This window comes from Hemitrygon akajei, chromosome 5, assembly GCF_048418815.1.
Source record: "Hemitrygon akajei chromosome 5, sHemAka1.3, whole genome shotgun sequence".
In the NCBI taxonomy this organism is placed as follows: domain Eukaryota; kingdom Metazoa; phylum Chordata; class Chondrichthyes; order Myliobatiformes; family Dasyatidae; genus Hemitrygon; species Hemitrygon akajei.
Window position 1 is genome coordinate 197,164,729 of NC_133128.1, and position 21,942 is coordinate 197,186,670.

The 21,942-nt window shown below is 45.3% G+C and overlaps 1 protein-coding gene and 1 long non-coding RNA gene across 3 annotated transcripts in view; one reads left to right on the forward strand and one right to left on the reverse strand.

Moving 5' to 3' along the window:
• slc15a2 (solute carrier family 15 member 2) overlaps window positions 1–21,942 on the reverse strand; it is a 359,727-nt gene that overhangs the window by 73,203 nt on the left and 264,582 nt on the right. The gene's annotated exons all lie outside the window — the stretch shown is intronic.
• Window positions 18,924–21,942, forward strand: part of LOC140728617 (uncharacterized) — a 79,961-nt gene continuing 76,942 nt past the window's right edge. Inside the window, exon 1 of the long non-coding RNA XR_012099123.1 lies at window positions 18,924–19,462. This is a non-coding gene — a long non-coding RNA (uncharacterized lncRNA). The remainder of the gene's footprint in view (window positions 19,463–21,942) is intronic.

Consider the following 21,942-nt stretch of genomic DNA (forward strand, 5'->3'; position numbering starts at 1 on the left):
GGTTATATGGGAGGCAGGGTTTAAAGGTCGGCACAACATTCTGGGCCGAAGGGCCTGTAATGTGCTGTACTATTCTATGTTCTATGTTCTAAACCCCTCGCTCTAGGGACATGCCAATTGATATTTGGGAAATTAAAATCCCCCACCACAACAACCCTGTTATTATTACACCTTTCCAAAATCTGTCTACATATCTGCTCCTCAATGTCCCTGTTACTATTGGGTGGTCTGTAAAAAACACCCAGTAGTGTTATTGACCCCTTCCTGTTCCTAACGTCCTCCCACAAAGACTCCATAGACAATCCCTCCATGTCTTCCTCCTTTTCTACGGCCTTGACACTATCTCTCATCAGCAGTGCCATACCCCCACCTCTTTTGCCTCCCTCCCTGTCCTTTCTGAAACATCTAAAGCCTGGCACTCAAAGTAACCATTCCTGCCCCTGAGCCATCTAAGTCTCTGTAATGGCCAGAACATCATAGCTCCAAGTACTGATCCACGCTCTAAGCTTATCCGCTTTGTTCATAATACTTCTTGCATTAAAATAGACACATCTCAAACCTTTGGTCTGAGTGCATCCCTTCTCTATCACCTCCCTATCCTCCCTCTTGTCCACTCTCCAAGCTTTCTCCATTTGTGAGCCAACCGCCTCTTCAGTCTGGTTCCCACCCCCCAGCAGTCCTAGTTTAAACTCTCCCCAAAAGCCTTAGTAAACCTCCCCACCAGGGTATTGGTCCCCCTGGGATTCAAGTGCAACCCATCCTTTTTTACAGGTCACTCCTGCCCCAAAAGAGGTCACAATGATCTAGAAATCTGAATCCCTGCTCCCTGCTCCAATCCCTTGGCCACACATTTATCTTCCACCTCACTCTATTCCTATACTCAGTGTCATGTGGCACAGGCAGTAATCCCAAGATTACCTTTGAGATCCTGCTTCTCAATTTCCTTCCTAGCTCCCTGTGGTCTGTTTTCAGGACCTTCTCCCTTTTCCTGCCTATGGCGTTGGTACCAATATGTACCACGACCTCTCACTGTTCTCCTTCCCTCTTCAGGATATCATGGACACGATCAGAAACATCCCAGACCCTGGCACCTGGGAAGCAAACTACAATCTGTGCTTCTTTCCTGCATCCACAAAATCACTTGTCAGACTCCCTTACTATAAAGTCCCCTATCACTGCTGTCTTCTTCCTTTCCCTATCCTTCTGAGCCACAGGGTCAGACTCTTGTGTCAGAGAATGTTGCTTCCCCCAGGTAGACTGTCCCCACCCAACAGTACTCAAACAGGAGTACTTATTGTTAAGGGGGACAGCCACAGGGGTACTCTCTAGCATCTGACTTCTGCCCTTCTCTCTCCTGACTGTTACCCACTTATCTGTCTCCCCAGACCCTGGTGTGACTACTAAAGGTAGGTTCTGGGAGCTCCTTAGGGATGCTCCTCTCTATCACTTCCTCACTTTCCCTGAACAGACGAAGGTCACCCAGTTGCATCACTAAGGAGCTGCAATTTGATGCACCTGGCACAGATGTGGCTGTCTGGGAGGCCGGGAATCTCCCAGATTTCCCACATCTGACACCGAGCACAGAATACTGGCCTCACACACATTTTTCCTGTCTGTGTTCTACCAGATAACCTATGTTAACATATGAGGAGAGTTTGGCAGCTTTGTGCCTGTACTGACTGGAATTTAGAAGGACATGGGGGGATCTCATTGAAACCTGCTGAGTGTTGAAAGGACTATATAAGGACTAGATAAGTTGGATGTGGAAAGTATGTTTCCAGGAGTGGGGGTATCCAGAAGTAGAGGGCACAGCCTCAAAATTGAGCTGCTAACTTTTAGGTCAGAGGAAAGGAGGATTTTTTTTAGCATAAGAGTAGTCAATCTGTGGAATGCTCTGCCACAGGCTGTGGTGGAAGCCAAGTCCGTGGGTATATTTAAAGCAGAAATTAATAGTTTAATAGTTTCCTGGTTGATCAGGGCATCAAAGGATATTGTGAGAAGGCAGGTGAATGGGGTTGAGTGGGATCCAGGATCAGCTATGATGAAATAGCGGAGCAAACTCGATGGGATGAATAGCCTAATTCTGCATGTGGTCTTATGATCTCATGGGTGGTGGTAGAGACAGATACATTAGTGAGGAGAGGCTTGACTGAGAGAAGGTACAATGTTATAGGTCAATTTTTTTCCAGTTTATTTATTACTTTGTAATTGCACAGTTAGAGCAGGCAAAAAAACTGAATGATTATCTTGCGTGATGTGGGAAGGCAGGGAGACCTCTAGTGCCCCTGTCAACTTCATCTGCAAGGAGTACAGCTGGCTGCAGCTTCTAACGCTCCATATTAAGAAGTTGGAGCTGGAACTGGATGAACTCTAGAGGAGGTGATAGATAGGACATACAAGGAGGTAGATATGCCTAAGATGCAGGACACAGGAAACTGGGTTACAGTCAGGAGTTAAGAGAAAGGGGTTAAGAAACCAGTCTAGAGTACCCATGTAGCTAGTACAGAGTACCCATGTGGCTAGTACAGAGTACCACTTTGGAAACTGTTGGGGGATGACCTAGCAGATAAAAGTCACAGCGGTCACTCTCTGACACTGAGTCAGCAGTCACTGAAGGTAAGTGGGAGAAGAGACAAGTTGTGGTGATAGGGGATTCGTGAGCAGAACAGAAAGGGTGAATACATGTTTACCGGATGGTATGTTATTTCCTGGGTACCAGGATCTGAGACATCTTAAATCAGGTCCTCAGCATTCTTCAGTGGGAAGGTGAGTAGACAGAGGTCATGGTCCACGTTGGAGCCAATGACATAGGAAGGAAGAGGGATGAGGTTCTGTAAAGTGAGTACAAGGATTTAGGTGCTGAGTTAAAGGGCAGGACCTCAGGGTTGTGATCTCAGAATTGCTACCTGTGCCATGTGCTAGTGAGACAAGAAATAGGAAGATTATACAGTTTAATACATGGATAAGGAGTTGGTGTAGGAGGAAGGGCTTCAGATTTTTAGATCCCTGGGCTCTCTTCCAGGGAAGATGGAAGCTGTACAGAAGAGATGGTTTGCAACTACACCTGAATGGCAAGGTCTGCTAGTACTGCATGGGGGGAGATTTAAACTAGAGTTGCAGGGGATGTAAACCAGTGTACCAGAACAGGTGGTAGAGGGATTGTGAAGACAGATGTTGTTAGAACTTCAGACCATGTCAGGAAGCAAAAGATTGAGTGTGGTGCAACTAATATTTTAAGTTATGTACATTAAAATGCAAGACTTATTGTAGTATAGGCAGATGAGCTCAGGACATGGTGTTGTGAATAACTGGCGTGCCAATCGTGAGTTGGAGAGCTATGAGAGAGAAGGCAGCGCACAGGTCTGGGAGCAAAGCTTAAAAGGGTAAAGCATCGCGGGAATTCGGCTATAACCAGTGCACCAATTGTGAGTTGGAGAGCTGGGAAGGTTCAGGCATAAAAGGAAGACACTGGCTAGTGAAGCAGTCATCGACATAGTGGTCTGAGTCAGAATGGTAGGGCTTTGGCGAGGAAAGTGGACTTTGCTTTTTCCTTGCATTTTTTGAAGAATAGAGAGCATGTCTGTAGGATTAGTACTTTGCTCTGGGTGTCAGATGTGGGAATCCTGGGAATCTTCCAGTCTCCCAGATGGCCACATCTGTGCCAGGTACACAGAGATGCAGCTCCTGAGAGACTGTGTTAGGGATCTTGAGCTGTGGCTTGATGACCTGCAGCTTATCAGGGAGAGTGAGCAGGAGATAGAGAGGAGCTACAAGGAGTTAGTCACCCCGAGGCTGCAGGAGTTAGACAAGTGGGTGACTGTCAGGGAAGGGAAGGGAAGAGCTCAGATAGTAGAGAACACTCCTCTGGCCACCCCCTCAGTAATTGTTATCTCATTTTGGACGCTGTTGGGGGGGGGGGGGGGGTGACCTGACAGAGGGTGACCACAGCAATTGGGTCTCTGGCCTGGTTCCGTGGTGCAGAAGGGACAGAAGAAGATGAGGAACGCGGTAGTCATAAGGGATTCCACACTGAGGGGAACAGACAGGAGGTTTTGTCAGTTTGATAGAGATACCCGCATGTTGTGTTGCCACCCAGGTGCCAGGGTACCGGATGTCTTGGATTGGGTGCAGAGTATTCTGAAGGGAGAGAGTGAACAGCCAGAAATCTTGGTACACGTTGGTAACAATGACATAGGTTGAAAAAGAGAGGAGGTCCTGCAGAGAGAATTCAGGGAATTGAGTAGGAAACTGAAAAGCAGGACCTCCAGGGTTGTAATCTCAGGACTGCTGCCTGTGCTACATGCTAACAAGCGCAAAAATAGCATAATCAGGCATGATCAGGCATATTAATGCATGGCTGAGAGACTGGCGTAGAGAGCAGGGATTCAGATTTCTGGGTCTTTGGGGCCCCTCCTGGGGCAGGTACAACCTGAACCAAAAGGATGGGTTACACCTGAACCCAAGGGGGTCCAATATCCTAACAGGCAGATTTAATAGCGTTCCTCCAGCATCTTGTGTCTGTTACTTGAATATCCAGCATCTGCAGATTTTCTCTTGTTTGTGAATGGACTTGGACAGGCTGTTTTCTGGCAATGGTGTACTTGGTAAATGGGAGGCCTTCCAAAATGAAATTTTGAGAAGACAAAGCTTGTATGTGCCCGTCAGAATAAAAGGATAACAGGTGTAGGGAACATTGGTTTCTGAGTGATATTGCGACTCTGATTAAGAAACAAAAGGAGACACATAGCAGATATAGTCAAACAGAAACAAATGAGGTGCTTATGGAGTATTAGAAATACAAGAGAACACTTAAGAAAGAAATCAGGAGTGCAAAAAGACCATAAGACCATAAGACATAGGAGCAGAATTAGTTCATCTGGCCCATGGAGTCTGTTCGGTCATTCAATCATGTCTGATCCTTTTTTTAAAATCTCCTCCTCAACCCCAGTTCCCAGCCTTCTCCCTGTAACCTTTGATGCCATGTCCAATCAAGAACCTATCAATCACTACCTTAAATATATCTAATGACCTGGGCTTCACAGCTGCATGTGGCAACAAATTCCACAAATTCACCACCCTTTGGCTAACAAGATTTCTCCGCATCTCTTTTTTGAAAGGGCCTTTATCCTGAGGCTATGCCCTCTTGTCCTAGACTCTCCCACCAGGGTAAACATCCTTTCCACATCTACTCTTTCTTGGCCTTTCAGCATTCGCAAGGTTTCAATGAGATCCCCCCTCATTCTTCTGAATTCCAGTGAGTTCAGACCCACAGTCATCAAACATTCCTCATATGATAAACCTTTCATTCCTGGAATCATCCTTGTGAACCTCCTCTGGACCCTCTCCAATGCCAGCACATCGTTTCTAAGATGAGGGGCCCAAAACTGTTCACAATTCTCAAGGTGAGGCCTCACCAGTGACTTATAAAGCCTCAGCATCACATCCTTGCTCTTGTATTCTAGACTTCTTGAAACGAATGCTAACATGGCATTTGCCTTCCTCACCACTGACTCAACCTGCAGGTTAACCTTCAGGGTATTCAGCACAAGGATTCCCAAGTCACTCTGCATTTCAGATTTCTGGATTTTCTCCCCGTTTAGAAAATAGTCCGCACATTTATTTCTACCACCAAAGTGCATAACCATGCATTTCCCAATATTGCATTTCATTTTCCACTTTCTTGCCCATTCTCCTAATTTGTCCAAGTCTTTCTGCATCCAACCAGTTTCCTCAACACTGCTTGCCATTCCACCAATCTTCGTATCACTTGCAAACTCCGCAACAAAGGTTCCATCATCTAAATCATTTATATACATCATAAAAAGGTGGTCTCAACACCGACCCCTGTGGAACACCACTAGTCACTAAGAACCAAACAAAAAAGGATCCTACTATTTATTTTATTTTATTCCTACTAGCTGCCTCCTATCAATCAGCCAATGCATAACCATGTTAGTAACTTCCCTGTAATACCATGGGCTCTTAACTTGGTAAGTAGCCTCATGTGTGGCACTTTGTCAAAGGTCTTCTGGAAGTCCAAATATACAACATCCACTGCATCCCCTTTATCAATCTTACTTGTTATCTCCTCAAATAATTCCAACAGGTTTGTCAGGCAGGATTTTCCAAGAAAGAAACCATGCTGACTTTGTACTATCTTGTCCTGTATCACCAAGTACTCCATCACCTCATCCTTAGCATCTTCCCAACCACCAAGGCCAGGCTAACTGGTTTATAATTTCCTTTCTGCTGCCTTCCTCCTTTCTTAAAGAGTGGAGTAACACTTACAATTTTCCAGTCCTCTGGCACCATGCCAGAGTCCAGTGATATTTAAAAGATCATTTCTAATACCACCACAATCCCTAACGCTACTTCTTTCAGAACCCCAGGGTGCAGATCCTCTGGTCCGGCTGACTTATATACCCTTAGATCTTTCAGCTTTATGAGCACCTTCTATCTTGCAATACCCCAACTTCTCTTCCTTCAGACACTACAACATCAGGCATACTGTTTTCCACAGTGAAGACTGATGAAAAATACTCATTTAGTTCATCAGCCATCTCCTTGTCCCCTGTTATTATTTCTCCTGCCTTATTTAATAGTGGTCCTATATCCAGTCTCATTTCTCTTTTACCATTTGAGCATTTCTTCATTTTTGGAATACACGTCCTGTACCTTCCTCATTTTCCCCAGAAATGCACACTATTGCTGCTCTGCTAACATCCCTGCTAGCAGGTCGTTCCAATTTACTTTGGCTAACTCCTCTCTCGTACCACTATAATTTCCCTTACTCCACTGAAATACTGCAACATCAATACTTTCTCCCTATCAGATCTCAAGTTGAACACAATCATATTGTGATCACTGGTTCCAAAGGCTTCTTTTACCTTAAGCTCCCTAATCGCCTCTGGTTCATTACATAACACCCAATCGAGTGCAGCTGATCCCCTAGTAGGTTCAATGACAAACTGCTCTAAAAAGCTGTCTCTTAGGCATTCAACAAACTCACTCTCTTGAGATCCATTACCAATCTAATTTTCCCAAACAACCTGCATGTTAAAATCTCCCGTGACTACCATAACATTGCTCTTTTGACTCACCTTTTCTATTTCCTGAAGGCGTGAGTTTGCTCTAGCTGATAAGGTGAAGGAGAATCATAGAAAGAGAATAATAGAAGAGCAGAGTATTACTTAAATGGTGAAGGACTGCAGCATGTTGTTGTGCAGAGGGACTTGGGAGTGCTTGTTCATGAATCGCAAAAAGTTGGCTTGCAGGTACAACAGGTTATTAAGAAGGCAAACGGAATGTTGGCCTTCATTGCTAGAGGGATTGAATTCAAGAGCAGGGAGGTCATGCTGCAACTATACAGAGTACTGGTGAGGTCGCACCTGGAGTACTGTGTACGGTTCTGGTCTCCATACTTCATGAAGGATATACTGGCTTTGGAGGCAGTGCAGAGGTGGTTCACCAGGTTGATTTCAGTGATGAATGGGGTTAACTTATGAGGACAGATTGAATCGCCTGGGACAATACTCTCTGGAGTTCAGAAGAATGTGAGGGGATCTTATAGAAACAAACAAAAATGCGAAAGGGATAACACACACAAAATGCTGGTGGAACACAGCAGGCCAGGCAGCATCTATAGGGAGAAGCGCTGTTGATGTTTCGGGCCGAGACGTCGACAGCGCTTCTCCCTATAGATGCTGCCTGGCCTGCTGTGTTCCACCAGCATTTTGTAAGTGTTGTTGTTTGAATTTCCAGCATCTGCAGATTTCCTCATGTTTGCGAAAGGGATCGATAAGTTAGAAGTAGGAAAATTGTTTCCATTGGTAGGTGAGACTAGAACTAGGGGATATTGCCTCAAGATTCACGGGAGAAGATTTAGGACGGAGATGAGGAGAAATGGTTTTTCCCAGAGAGTGGTGAATCTGTGGAATTCTCTGCCCAGGGAGTCAGTTGAGGCTTCCTCACTAAATATATTTAAGGAACAGTTAGATAGGTTTTTACATAGTAAGGGAAGTAAGGGTTATGGGGAAAAGGCAGGTAGAGGGAACTGAGTTTACGGACAGATCAGCCATGATTTTATTGAATGGCAGGGCAGACTCGATCGTCTGGATGGCCTACTTCTGCTCCTATTTCTAATGTTCTTGTGTTCTTAAACATAGAAAACCTACAGCACAATACAGGCCTTTTTGCACACAATGCTGTGCCGAACATGTACTTACTTTAGAAATTACCTAAGGTTACCCTTAGCTCTTTATTTTTCTAAGTTCCATGTACCTATCCAGGAGTCTCTTAAAAGGCCCTATTGTATTGGCCTCCACCACTGTTGTTGGCAGCCCATTCCACCCACTCACCACTCTCTGCATAAAAAACTTGCCCTTGACATCTCCTCTGTACCTACTTCCAAGCATTTTAAAACTGTGCCCTCTCGTGCTAACCATTTCAGCCCTGGGAAAAAGCCTCTGACTAGCCACACGATCAATGCCTCTCATCATCTTATACACCTCTATCAGGTCACCTCTCATCCTCTGCCACTCCAAGGAGGAAAGGCCGAGTTCACGCAACCTATTATCATAATGCATGCTCCACAATCCAGGCAACATCCTTGTACATCTCCTCTGCACCCTTTCTATAATTTCCACATCCTTCCTATAGTGAGGTGACCAGAACTGAGCACAGTACTCCAAGAGGGGTCTGACCAGGGTGCTATATAGCTGTAACATTACTTTTTGGCTCTTAAACTCAATCCCATGATTGATGAAGGCCAATGCACGCAGGTCAATGGAGCAATACCTTATCTCCCGCCTAGGTAGCTTCCTACCTGCCGGCATGAACATCCAACTCACAGACCTCCATTGATACCCCTGACCCCCTTACCCCATCCCTATCTATAATTTTAGTTTGGTTCTCTTTCTCTCTCTTTTTCCCCCCTCACGATAATCTCCCCCCAGCCCTACCTTTCTTTATCTTTTATTTCCCATAATTCTCCACCTTCCCCCTAGCCCATTTCCCTCCAGCCTATCACTTCCCAGCTCTCTACTTCATCCCTCCCCCTACTTCTTATCCCCCCTTGACCATCCCATGTTACTTCACTCTGATGAAGGGTTTCGGCCCGAAACGTCGTCACTACCTCCTCCATAGATGCTGTCTGGCCTGCTGAGTTCTGCCAGCATTTTGTGTTTTTATTTATTTCCAGCATCTGCAGATTCACTCGTGTTGCCAATGCACAATATGCCTTCTTAACCACAGAGTCAACCTGTGTAACAGCTTTGAGTGTCCTACGGACTCAGTCCCCAAGATCCCTCTGATCCTCCACACTGTCAAGTGTCTTACCATTAATACTATATTCTGACATCATATTTGACCTACGAAAATGAACCACCTCATTTATCTGGGTGGAACTTCATCTGCCACTTCTCAGCCCAGTTTTGCATCCTATCGATGTCCTGCTGTAACCTCTGACAGCCCTCCACACTATCCACAACACCCCCAACCTTCATGTCATTAGCAAATTTACTAACCCATCCCTCCACTTCCTCATCCAGGCCATTTATAAAAATCACAAAGAGAACAGATCCCTGAGGCACACCACTGGTCACTGAACTCCATGCAGAATATGACCTGTCAACAACCACTCTTTGCATTCTGTGTGCTAGCCAATTCTGGATCCACAAAGCAATGTCCCCTTGGATCCTATGCCTCCTTACTTTCTCAATAAGACTTGTATGGGGTATCCTTTCAAATGCTTTGCTGAAATCCATATACACTACATCTACTGCTCTACCTTCATCAATATGTTTAGTCACATCCTCAAAAAATTCAATCAGGCTCGTAAGGCATAACCTGCCTTTGGCAAAACCATGCTGACTATTCCTAATCATATTATGCCTCTCCAAATGTTCATAAATCCTTCTTCTCAGGGTCTTTTCCATCAGTTTACCAACCACTGAAGTAAGACTCACTGGTTTATAATTTCCTGGGCTATCACTACCCCCTATCTTGAATAAGGGAACAACATCTGCAACCCTCCAAACTTCCAGAACCTCTCCTGTCCCCACTGATGATGCAAAGATCTTTGCCAGAGGCTCAGCAATCACCTCTCTCACCTCCCATAGTAGCCTGGGGTACATCTCGTCAGACCCGGTGACTTATTCAATTTCATGCTTTTCAAAAGCTCCAGCACATCCTCTTTCTTAATATCTACATGATCAATCTTTTCAGTGCAGTGTAAGTCATCCCTACAATTGCCAAGATCCTTTTCTGTAGTGAATGCTGAAGCAAAGTACTCATTAACTACCTCTGCTATCTCCTCCAGTTCCATACACACTTTTTCACTGTCACACTTGGTTGGTCCTATTCTCTTATGTCTTATCCTCTGGCTCTTCACATATTTGTAGAATGCCTTGGGGTTTCCTAATCCTGTCTGCCAAGGCCTTCTCATAGCCCCTTCCGGCTTTCCTAATTCCATTCTTAAACTCCTTCCTGCAAGCTGTATAATCTTCTAGATCTCTATCATTACCTAGTTTCTTGATCCTTTTGTAAGCTCTTCTTCTCAACTAGATTTCCAATAGCCTTTGTACACCATGGTTCCTGTACCCTACCATCCTTTCCTTGTCTCATTGGAATGTAACCATTCCTGCCCTTGAGCCATCTATGTCTCCAAGTACTTAGTGCTCTAAGTACTGATCCATGCTCATCTGCTTTGTTCATGATGTTTCTTCTATTAAATTAGACACATCTCAAATATCCCTTCTCTATCACCTGCCTATCCTCCCTCTCACACTGCCTACAAGTTCTCTCTATTTGTGAGCTAACCGTCGCTTCCTCCGTCTCTTCCGTTTGGTTACCACCCCCAGCAATCCTAGTTTAAACTCTCCCTGATAGCCTTAGCAAATAAACCTGCCTGCCAGGATATTGTTCCCCTTCGGATTCAAGGGCAACCCATCCTTTTTGTACAGGTCATAGGTCCCAATGATCCAGTAATCTGAATCCCTGTTCCCTGCTCCAATCGTTTAGCCACGCATTTATCCTCCACCTCACTCTATTCCTATACTCACTGTCACGTAGCACATGCAGTAATCCCGAGATATCTACCTTTGAGATCCTGCTTCTCAACTTCTTTTCTACCTCCCTGTAGTCTGTTTTCAGGACCTCCTCCCTTTTCCTACCTATGTCGTTGGTAACAATATGTACTATGACCTCTGGCTGTTCTCCTTCCCACTTCAGGATATCATGGATGTGATCAGAAACATCCATGGGAGGCAAACTATCAACCGTGTTTCTTTCCTGCGTCCACGGAATCACCTGTCTGACCCCATAACTATAGCGTCTCCTATTACTGCTGCCTTCTTCCTTTCCCTACCCTTCTGAGCCACAGGGCCAGACTCTGTGCCAGAGGTGTGGCCACCCTAACCCCAGGTGGGTCATCCCCACCAACAGTACTGAAACAGGAGTACTTATTGCTAAGGTGGACAGACACATGGGTCCTCTCATATCTGACTCCTGCCCTTCCCTTTCCTGACTATTACCCACTTATCTGTCTCACAAGGCTCCGGTGTGACTACTTGCCTATAGTTCCTCTCTATCACTTCCTCACTTTCCCTGACCAGACAAAGGTCATCAAGCTGCATCTCCAGTTCCCTAACCCGGTCCTTAAGGAGCTGCAGCTCGATGCACCTGGCGCAGATATGGCTGTCTAGGAGGCTGGGAGTCTCCCGGACATCCAACATCTGACAGCCAGTACAGAACACCATGTCATAGTCTGGTCCGGAGCCCGCATTCCGGGTCTTGATCCGGTCCACGGACTCCGGGTCTTGCAGCCATCCCACCCGTCACCCTTAAGCCAGTTAGGATCCTCTTGGCTTAAGGAGGCACACCTGTTGCCTATTCAGCTGGCAGGTGTTTATAAGGGGTCCTGGGACTGTGCTTAGTTGGGGTTATGATTTCTTCACAAAGGTATCAGTGGATATAGGTAGGTCACTGTTTGTGGATGATGGGGCCTTGTGGAAAAGAGGCAGGAACATGGAGCATATAATCAGGAAACTACAAGGAGCAATTGATGAAGTGGTAGAGTGGGGTTATGATTGGGGATGTAGATTTTCAGTGGAAAAAACTCAAACTGTATTTTTCACTAGGAAAAGAATTGAAGTAGGGAAGAAGTTAAGGATGTATGGGATTGAATTAGAAAGGGTTGGATCATTTAAATTTCTGGGAGTTATATTTGATTCATGATTAACATGGGCAGACCATATCAGGAAAGTTGAGCAGAAATGTAAAAAAGTAATAAATGTGATGAGATGTTTGACTGGTAGGGAATGGGGAGCAAGTTCAGCATTAAAGAGAATGTATGTGGCTTTAGTAAGATCTGTGTTGGATTATGGAAGTGTAGCATATGGATCAGCAGCTAGGTCTCTTATAAGGAAACTGGATGTGATTCAGGCTCAGGTTTTGAGAGTGTGCAGTGGGGCTTTTAAAACATCACCAGTATCAGCCCTGCAGGTAGAAATGGGAACAATGCCTTTGGAATTAAGAAGGATAAAATTGATGGCAAACTACTGGGTTAATTTGCAGGGACACAATGATTCTCACCCTGCTAAAGGAGTGTTGCAGAAGTCCTGGGAAAATGGGAGGTTTCAGAGGGAAAACTTTAGTTGGGTAGGGAATGATTGCTAGATCATGTGGAGTGTTTGATCTAAGGATAAGTCCTTCAGTAATTTATCTGGTTGTAGCTCCATGGAAGCTGGTATGGCTTGATGTAGACTGGCATTTGTTAGAGGTAAAAAGGAAAGTATAAAACTGATTTGGTAAGTGCATTTAACTGTCATGTGATGGAAAAGTATAGTGATTATACTCCGGTCTATACAGATGGTGCTAAGGAACCTGAGACAGGAGTGACAGGGTTTGGGGTGGCTATACCAGCAAAAGCAATTGCAATCAGCAGAAGAACATCTGATAAGTTAGTGGTGTATACAGCGGAGATGATGGCAGTGTTGGTTGCATTGGGTGGATAAAACTAAACTAGTCAAAGTGTTGATATGCTCAGATTCATCTTCAGTACTAGCAAGTTTAAGGTCTTCTCACTCAAAACAGCTGGCAAGATGTATTTCATGAAGTCCTTCAGTCAGTCACAAGAGTTGCAAATCAGGGAGGTCAGGTTAAATTTCTATGGGTTCCAGCTCATGTAGGGGTGAAGGGCAATGAAAGGGTGGATGAGTTGGCAATGATGGCAATAAAGAAAGAAAATATAGAAATGCACATTAGTATCAGTAAAGCAGAGTGTGTAATCTGGGGGGAAAAAATTAACCAAATGTGGCAAGAAAGATGGGACAGGGAGGGGAAAGGGAGGCATTTATATCAAATACAAAAAAGTGTTGCAGGTACTAGGGTAGGCAGTAGATACAGAAGAGAGGAAATTGTGTGGACTAGGTTAAGGCTGGGGCACTATGCACTAAACCAAACATTGAAATTGATAGGGAAACACCAGACAGGATTGTGTGTGGAATGTCAGGAAGAGGAGTCAGTAGAATATGTAGTTCTGAGTTGCAGGAAGTATGGGATACAGAGAGAGATGATGAGAATTAATCTAAGGGAATTGGGGGTGCAGGAATTCATATTAAAAGGGTTGCTGGGCATGGGTGAGAGAACACAGGTCAGGGTATTTTTAGCTTAAGGGGTACAGGGGTTTTTTATAGGATATGATGGATAAACAGAAATAGGGTACTAGGATGGGGAGGATAAAGTGTAGGTTAGGGTATGTGTATGTGTGCAATTGGGTGAAGGGATTTAGAATGCGAGTTCATCGCATACTCCGGAACAGAAGGAGGCAGTAATGCACCATTAAGCTGGGTGCCAACCGCTGTAAAACAAGACGGAGAGAGAGAGAGAGAGAGCTTAGTTGGGGGTTGTCCTGTTATCCTGCTTGTGACCTGTTGCCCTGGTTGCTGGTTTGTCCTGTATGTACTGATCCTGCTGCTCTGTCTGGTTTGCCTAGTTTGTGCTGCTTGCCTGTCTGTCCTGTCCTGATCCTGGTTGTCCTGTCTGTGCTGGTTGCCCTCTTTCTGTGCTCTGACCTGTGTGTCATGTTTGTCCAGCCTGTGCTGTTTGCCTGGTCTTGTTCTGTTCCTCCTGGCATGGAGTCCCCACTGCTCACCTACTAGTTCTGTCAGTCTGTTCCCATTGTCACCCTGGACCTAATGCCTTTTGTTCCCTTGCCTCTGTTGGGTAAGCAGGCTGGACTGCTGTTGCCTGGTGGGGGATATTCTGTCCCTTTCCTACCCCTCTCCTCTGAAGGGTTGTGCCCTGCACCTGCCCAGGCCTCCATGTTCCTGCCTGGGAGATGTCCCTGCCCAGGAATATGCAGCCTGCCCTGAGGTCTCTGCCCCTTCCTACCCCTTGCTCCTGAAGGGTTGTGCCCTGCACCTGCCCGATGTTCTGCACCTTGCCCAGGCCTCTGAGGCCTCTGTGTTCCTGCCTGGGAGATGGCCCTACCCAGGAGTATGTGGGCTGCCCAGGGGGCTCTCCTCCTAGCACCCTTTGTCCCTCAGACCCATCTGCTAGCCTAGCCAAGATCCCACCTTGCCATGATCTCTGGGATCCTGCCTCGCCTGCCTGAACCTCAGTGTTACCCCTGCATGCCATGTCCCCCTTGCATGCCATGGTCTCCCCATCTTGTTCTATCCTTTAGTTATTCCTGTCCTGCCCCTAGTACTTCAGTGCCTGCATCCTGCACTTGGGTCCATTCCATGTCCCCCTGTGACACACTAGCCTCACAGACATTCTTCCTGTTTCTATTCTACACAAGTAACTTATCTTGCCTTGACCTGTTATTGCTGAAGCCCTGTTGAGCCAAAGCCCTCCTACTGTCTCCTTCTATTTTGTTGTTCGCTCCTCCAATGTCCTCTCTATAAAGCTGTCTCTTTTTAAACTCTTACCGCTGGTCTAACTCACTGATGTCCACGTGTTTGTGCAGTTGTGCCTCGATCAAACTGCTGAAGAAAAAAAACTGTCTCCTTTTAAATCTAAGGACTTCTACAGATATGTTAAGAGCAAAAGGATTTCAAGTGACCAAACTGGTCCTTTAGCCTGGAGCAGAGAAGAGTACCCAGACAGTGGAAGACATCCTGTATTGTCCCGGTACCGAAGAAACCACAACCAAAGGAGTTGAATGATTTCAGACCTGTTGCCTTGACGTCGCACGTGATGAAGACCATGGAGCGGCTGATAATACAGAATCTGAGGCCACAAACCAGGCACGCCCAGGATCCTCTTCAGTTTGCATATAAGGAGAAGGTGGGAGTGGAGGATGCTATCACGTATTTGCTGCACAAATCACTCTCTCACCTAGAGGGGGTCAGTTGTGCTGTGAGGATTACATTCCTTGACTTCTCTAGTGCCTTTAACACCATCCAGCCCAAGATCTTAAGGCACAAACTAACGGAGATGGGAGTAGACTCTCACATGGTGGATTGGATAGTGGACTACTTGACAGATAGACCTCAGTATGTGCGGTTGGGAGACTGTAGGTCTGACACGGTGGTCAGCAGCACAGGGGCGCCGCAGGGAACCGTACTCTCTCCGGTCCTGTTCACCCTGTACACATCAGACTTCCAATATAACTCGGAGTCCTGCCATGTGCAGAAGTTCGCTGATGACACGGCCATAGTGGGGTGTGTCAGGAATGGACAGGAGGAGGAGTATAGGAAACTGATACAGGACTTTGTGATATGGTGCAACTCAAACTACCTGCGTCTCAATATCACCAAGACCAAGGAGATGGTGGTGGACTTTAGGAGGTCTAGGACCCATATGGAGCCAGTGATCATTAATGGAGAACGTGTGGAGCAGGTTAAGACCTACAAGTATCTGGGAGTACAGTTAGACGAGAAGCTTGACTGGACTGCCAACACAGATGCCTTGTGCAGGAAGGCACAGAGTCGAATGTACTTCCTAAGAAGGTTGGTGTCATTCAATGTCTGCAGTGAGATGCTGAAGATGTTCTATAGGTCAGTTGTGGAGAGCGCCCTCTTCTTTGTGGTGGCATGTTGGGGAGGAAGCATTAAGAAGAGGGACGCCTCACGTCTTAATAAGCTGGTAAGGAAGGCGGGCTCTGTCATGGGCAAAGGACTGGAGAGTTTAACATCGGTAGCTGAGCGAAGGGCGCTGAGTAGGCTACGGTCAATTATGGATAACTCTGAACATCCTCTACATAGCACCATCCAGAGACAGAGAAGCAGTTTCAGTGACAGGTTACTATTAATGCAATGCTCCTCAGACAGGATGAAGAGGTCAATACTCCCCAATGCCATTAGGCTTTACAATTCTACCTCCAGGACTTAAGAACTTTTTAAAAGCTATTAATGCTTTTTGAGACGGTGATTTAGATGCATATCATGTTTTTTTACTGAGTTAAGTATTGTATGTAATTAGTTTTGCTACAGCAAGTGTATGGGACATTGGAAAAAAGTTGAATTTCCCCATGGGGATGAATAAAGTATCTATCTATCTATCTTTGGAAGATCAGTATGGGAGTCTGTGTGGAGCCAAAAGAAATTGAGGAGATCTTAAATGGAAACTTTTTGCATCTGTATTTACTCGGGATGGACACACTCTATAGAAGTGAGGCAAAGTGACATCAGCTTCATTTGACCCTATACAGATTACAGAGAAGGTGTTTGCTGTCCTGAGGCAAATTAAGATAGATAAGTCTACAGGGCCTAACAAAGTGTTCCCTTGGACCTCATGGTACGCAAGTGCAGAAACTGAAGGGGCCCTACCAGAGATAATTAAATATCCTTAGTGACAGGTGAGGTACTGGAGGATTGGAGGGTAGCTGATGTTGTTCTGCTGTTTAAGAAAGGGTCTAAGAACAAACTAAGAAATTATAGGCCCGTGAGCCTGCCATCAATCATGGGAAAGTTATTGGAAGGTATTCTATCAGTCTGGATATTTGAGTATTTGGATAGACAGTGATTGATTAGGGATTGTCAGCATGGCTTGTTGTTGGTAGGTCATGTTGGTAGCTCATTGAAGATGTTACCAAGAAAATTAATAAAAGCAAGGAGTGGATGTTGTCTACATGGACAACAAGGCATTTGGCACAGTCCTGCAAGTTGCTCGGCATTCAAGATGAGGTAGTAAATTGGATTATACATGGGCTTTGTGGGAGAAGGCAGAGTTGCAAGACCATAAGACCTAGAATTAGGCCATTCAGCCCATCGAGTCTGCTCCACCATTCCATCATGGCTGATCCTGGATCCCACTCAATCCCATACACCTGCCTTGCCATTTTGATGCCCTGACTGATCAAGAAATGATCAACTTCTGCCTTGACTATACCTACAGACTTGGCCTCCACCTCAGTCTGTGGCAGAGCATTCCATAGCTTCACTACTCCCCAGCTAAACAAATTCCTCCTTATGTCTGTTCTAAAAGGTCATCACTCTATTTTGAGGCTGTGCCTTCTAGTTCTGGATACCCCACCAAAGGAAATGTCTTCTCCACATCCACCCAATCGAGTCTTGCACAAGGACTCCTAAGTCACTCTGCACCTCTGATGTTTGCACCTTCTCTCCATTTAGATAATAGTCCACATTATTGTTCCTTTTAGCAAAATGCATTCTCATACATTTCCTAACACTGTATTCCCTCTGCCACTTTTTTGCCCAATCTTCCAATTTGTCCCAAGTCCTGCTGAAATTGCATTGCTTCCTCAGCACTACTAATCCCTCCACATATCTTCATATAATCCGCAGACTTTGCCACAAAGCCATCAATTCCATTATCCAAATCATTGAGAAACAATGTGAAGAGTAGCGGTGCCAATACTGACTCCTGAGGAACACCACTAGTCACTGGCAGCCACCCAGAAAAGGACCCTTTTATTCCCACTCATTGCCTTCTGCTGGTCTGCCGTTCCTCTATCCATGCCAGTATATTTCCTGTAACACCACAGGATTTTATTTTGTTAAGCAGTCTCATGTGTGGCATCTTATCAAATGCCTTCTGAAAATCGAAGTAAATGACATCCACTACCTCTCCTTTGTCCAACCTGCTTGTTGCTTCTCTTGACAATTATGAAGAAATAAGGAAAAACCTCAAGAAGGGAATTATGAAAGCCAGAAGGGGCAATGAAAAGTCTTGGCAAGTAGGATTAAAGAGAATCCCAAGGCATTCTACACATACATCAAGCAAAGAGGATAACTTGGGATAAGGTAGGATCACTCAAGATTAAGTGAAGGATGTGGGTGAAGTCCCCAATGAGCACTTTACAGCAGTATTTACCAAGGAGAATGGTGTCGCGGATAAGGAGAGCAGTGTTGAGCATATTCGGGGATAAGGAAATAGTGGACGATCTGAATAAGCATTTTACATCAGTCTTCACTGTGAAATACAGTATCAGTGCAGTGGAAGTTCCAAAGTGTCAGGGGTCAGAAGTGTGTGATGTTGCCAATTCGAGGGAGAAGGTGCTTGGGAAACTGAAAGATCTGAAGGTAGATAAATCACCCGGATCAGATAGTTTACACCCCAGATTTGGTGAAAGAGGTGGCTGAAGAGATTGTGGAAGCAACAGTAATGATCTTTTCAGAATTACTAGATTCTGGAATGGTTCCGGAAGACTGGAAAATTGCAAATGTCACTACTCTTCAAGAAGGGAGAGAGGGAGAAGAAAGGAAATTTATAGGCCTGTTGGTCTGACCTCGGTGGTTGAGAAGATGTTGGAATCAATTGTTAAGGATGTGGTTCCGGGGTGTGACGAGATCCTAATGTTTATACATTATGGACTGTGCCTTTAAAAGGTGTGTGTGTGTGTGTGTGTGTGTGTGTGTGTGTGTGTATTCAGAGAGAGGAGCACCAAACAGCTTGTGAGTTGCCATGGTACAGAAGGGCGGAGCTATATGATGAACAGCTGGCATTCAGCATTTTTGGGATATAGACAAGGTCAGCTGGCTTTACAGACAGAAATAGACACTGGATGAGCTTTGAGTGCCCATGAAAGGGTGGGTTTTGCTCACAGTGTGGAAAAGGGGTGACTGGTGGAAGGCTATCGCTGTGTTTAACCCTTGCCTGGGTTGATAGCTTTACCACGTGAAGACGGTACCCTTTTGTGTTGTCACAGTCGGTGACTTTAACAGGACTTCAGAGGACAACGTGGAAGAATCAGTGGCATCAGCTTACTTGGAAAACAAATCACCTCTCTCTCTCTCCTCAATTCTACTCAACTCAGTATCATGAACTGAAAAGACTTCATTCCTAGACCATCATTGGCAGTTTGAATGGGGCATGACTGCACAAGCGTGTGGAAGTCGGCCCGTGAGGCAGCGGGAAAATTTAAAAGGCGAGCAGATTAACGAAGCGGGCGACATAGTAGCAGGCGATGGAGTAGAGGGAGACAGAGTAGGAAGGCTTTGGCTTGAGAGGCTTTGGCGAGCAGAGGCTGAGGACAAGCTTCACTCCAAGTGAGGTAAGGCTGGGTAAGTTCCTTTAATTTAGTTACGTTAGAAGTAGGAAATGGAGGCAGCAGTTAGGGCAGTTGAGTGCTCCGTTTGCAGTATGTGGGAAGTCAGGGTGAGCACAAATATCCCTGATGACTACACCTGTAAAAGGTGCATCCAGTTGCAGCTCCTGACAAACCGTGTTAGGGGACTGGAGCTGGAGGAAGTTTGGATCATTCGGGAGGCAGAAATAAACAGGAGTTACAGGGAGATAGTCACCCCTAAGAGTCAGGAGACAGGTAGCTGGCTGACTGTCTGGAGAGGAAGACAGAATGAGCAGAGCACCCTTGTGGCCATTCCCACCAATAATAAGTATATCATTTTGGATACTGTTGATGGGGATGACCTATCGGGGACAAGTTGCAGTGGTTGCGTCTCTGGCACCGAGACTGGACCCTCAACTCAGAAGGGAAGGAGGGAAAAGAGGAGAGCAGTAGTGATAGGGATTCGATAGTTAAGGGGACAGATAGGAGGTTCTGTGGAAGAGATCGAGAATCCCGGATGGTCTGTTGCTTCCCTGGTGCCAGGTTCTGCGATATCTCGGATCGAGTTCTCAGTATTCTCAAGAGGGAGGGTGAGATGTCGTGGTCCATGTAGGGACCAAAGACATGAGTAGGAAGAGTGAGGAGGTCCTGAAAGGTGAGTTTAGGGAGTTGGGCGCCAAGTTAAAGGACAGGACCGCCAGGATAGCAATCTCAGATTGCTACCAGTGCCACGTGCAGGTGAGTTTAGAAATAGTAAGATAGTGCAGATCAACACATGGCTGAAGACATGGCGCAGGAGGTAGGGCTTCAGATTTATAGATAATTGGGCAGTTTTCCAGGGAAGGTGGGACCTATTCCGGCAGGATGATTTACATCTGAACTGGAGGGGGACAAATATTCTTGCAGGTAGGTTTGCTAGAGAGGCTCCAGTGGATTTAAACTAGATACGAGGGGGGAGGGGAACCGGAGTGTAGGAACAGATGTATGGGAGAAGGAAGATAGTACAGTTGTTTGCACCATTAGTGATAAACAGAGTAAGAGGTGGAGAATTTCTTAAATGCATTTATTTTAATGCTAGGAGCATTGTAAGAAAGGTGGATGAGCTTAGAGCATGGATTGATACCTGGAAATATGATGTTGTAGCTATTAGTGAAACATGGTTGCAGGAGGGGTGTGATTGGCAACTAAATATTCCTGGATTTCGTTGCTTCAGGTGTGATAGAATCAGAGGGGCAAGAGGGGAAGGTGTTGAATTAAAATAACAAGTAAGATGGACAAAGGAGAATCAGTGGATGTTGTGTACTTAGATTTTCAGGCCTTTGTCAAGGTGCCACATGAGGCTGCTTAACAGGCAATAAGCCCATGGTATTACAGGAAAGATACTAGCATGCATAGGACACTGGCTGATTGGCAGGAGGCAAAGAGTGGGAATAAAGGGAGCCTTTTCTAGTTGGCTGCCAGTGACTGGTGGTGTTCCACAGGGGTCTGTGTTGGGCCTGCTTCTTTTTATGTTATGTCAATGATTTGGATGACTGATGTAAAGTTTGTGGACAAGATGAAGATGGGAAGAGGGGCAGGTAGTTTTGAGGAAGTAGAGAGCCTATAGAAGGGCTTAGATAGATTAGGAGAATGGGCGAAGAAGTGGCAGATAGATAGATACTTTATTCATCCCCATGGGGAAATTCAACTTTTTTTCCAATGTCCCATACACTTGTTGTAGCAAAACTAATTACATACAATACTTAACTCAGTAAAAAAAATATGATATGCATCTAAATCACTATCTCAAAAAGCATTAATAATAGCTTTTAAAAAGTTCTTAAGTCCTGGTGGTTGAATTGTAAAGCCTAATGGCATTGGGGAGTATTGACCTCTTCATCATCATACAATGAATACAATGTCGGGAAGTGAAGGTCATGCACTTTGGTAAAAAATGAAAGAGTTGACTATTTTCTAAATGGAGAGAAAATTAAAAAACCTTAGGAGCACAGGGACTTGGGAGTCCTTGTGTAGGAATCCTGAATGGTTAATTTGCAGGTTAAGTCTGTGGTAAGGAAGCCAAATGTGGTGCTAGCATTCATTTCAAGAGGACTAGAATATAAAAGCAAGGATGTAATATTGAGACTTTATAAAACATGGATGAGGCATCTCGGAGTATTGTGAGCAGTTTGGGTCACTCATCTTAGAAAGGATGTGCTGAAATTAGAGGGCGTCCAAAGGAGCTCCATGAAAATGATTCCAGGATGAATGGCTTGTCACATGAAGAGCATTTGATGGCTCTGGGCCTATACTCACAGCAATTCGGAAGAATGAGGGTGACCTAAATGAAACCTATCGAATGTTGAAAGGCCTTGATAGAGTGGATGTAGAGAGGATGTTTCCTATGGTGGGAGAGTTTAGGACCAGCATCAGAATAGAGGGGCATCATTTTAGAATGGAGATGAGGAGGTATTTCTTTAGCCAGA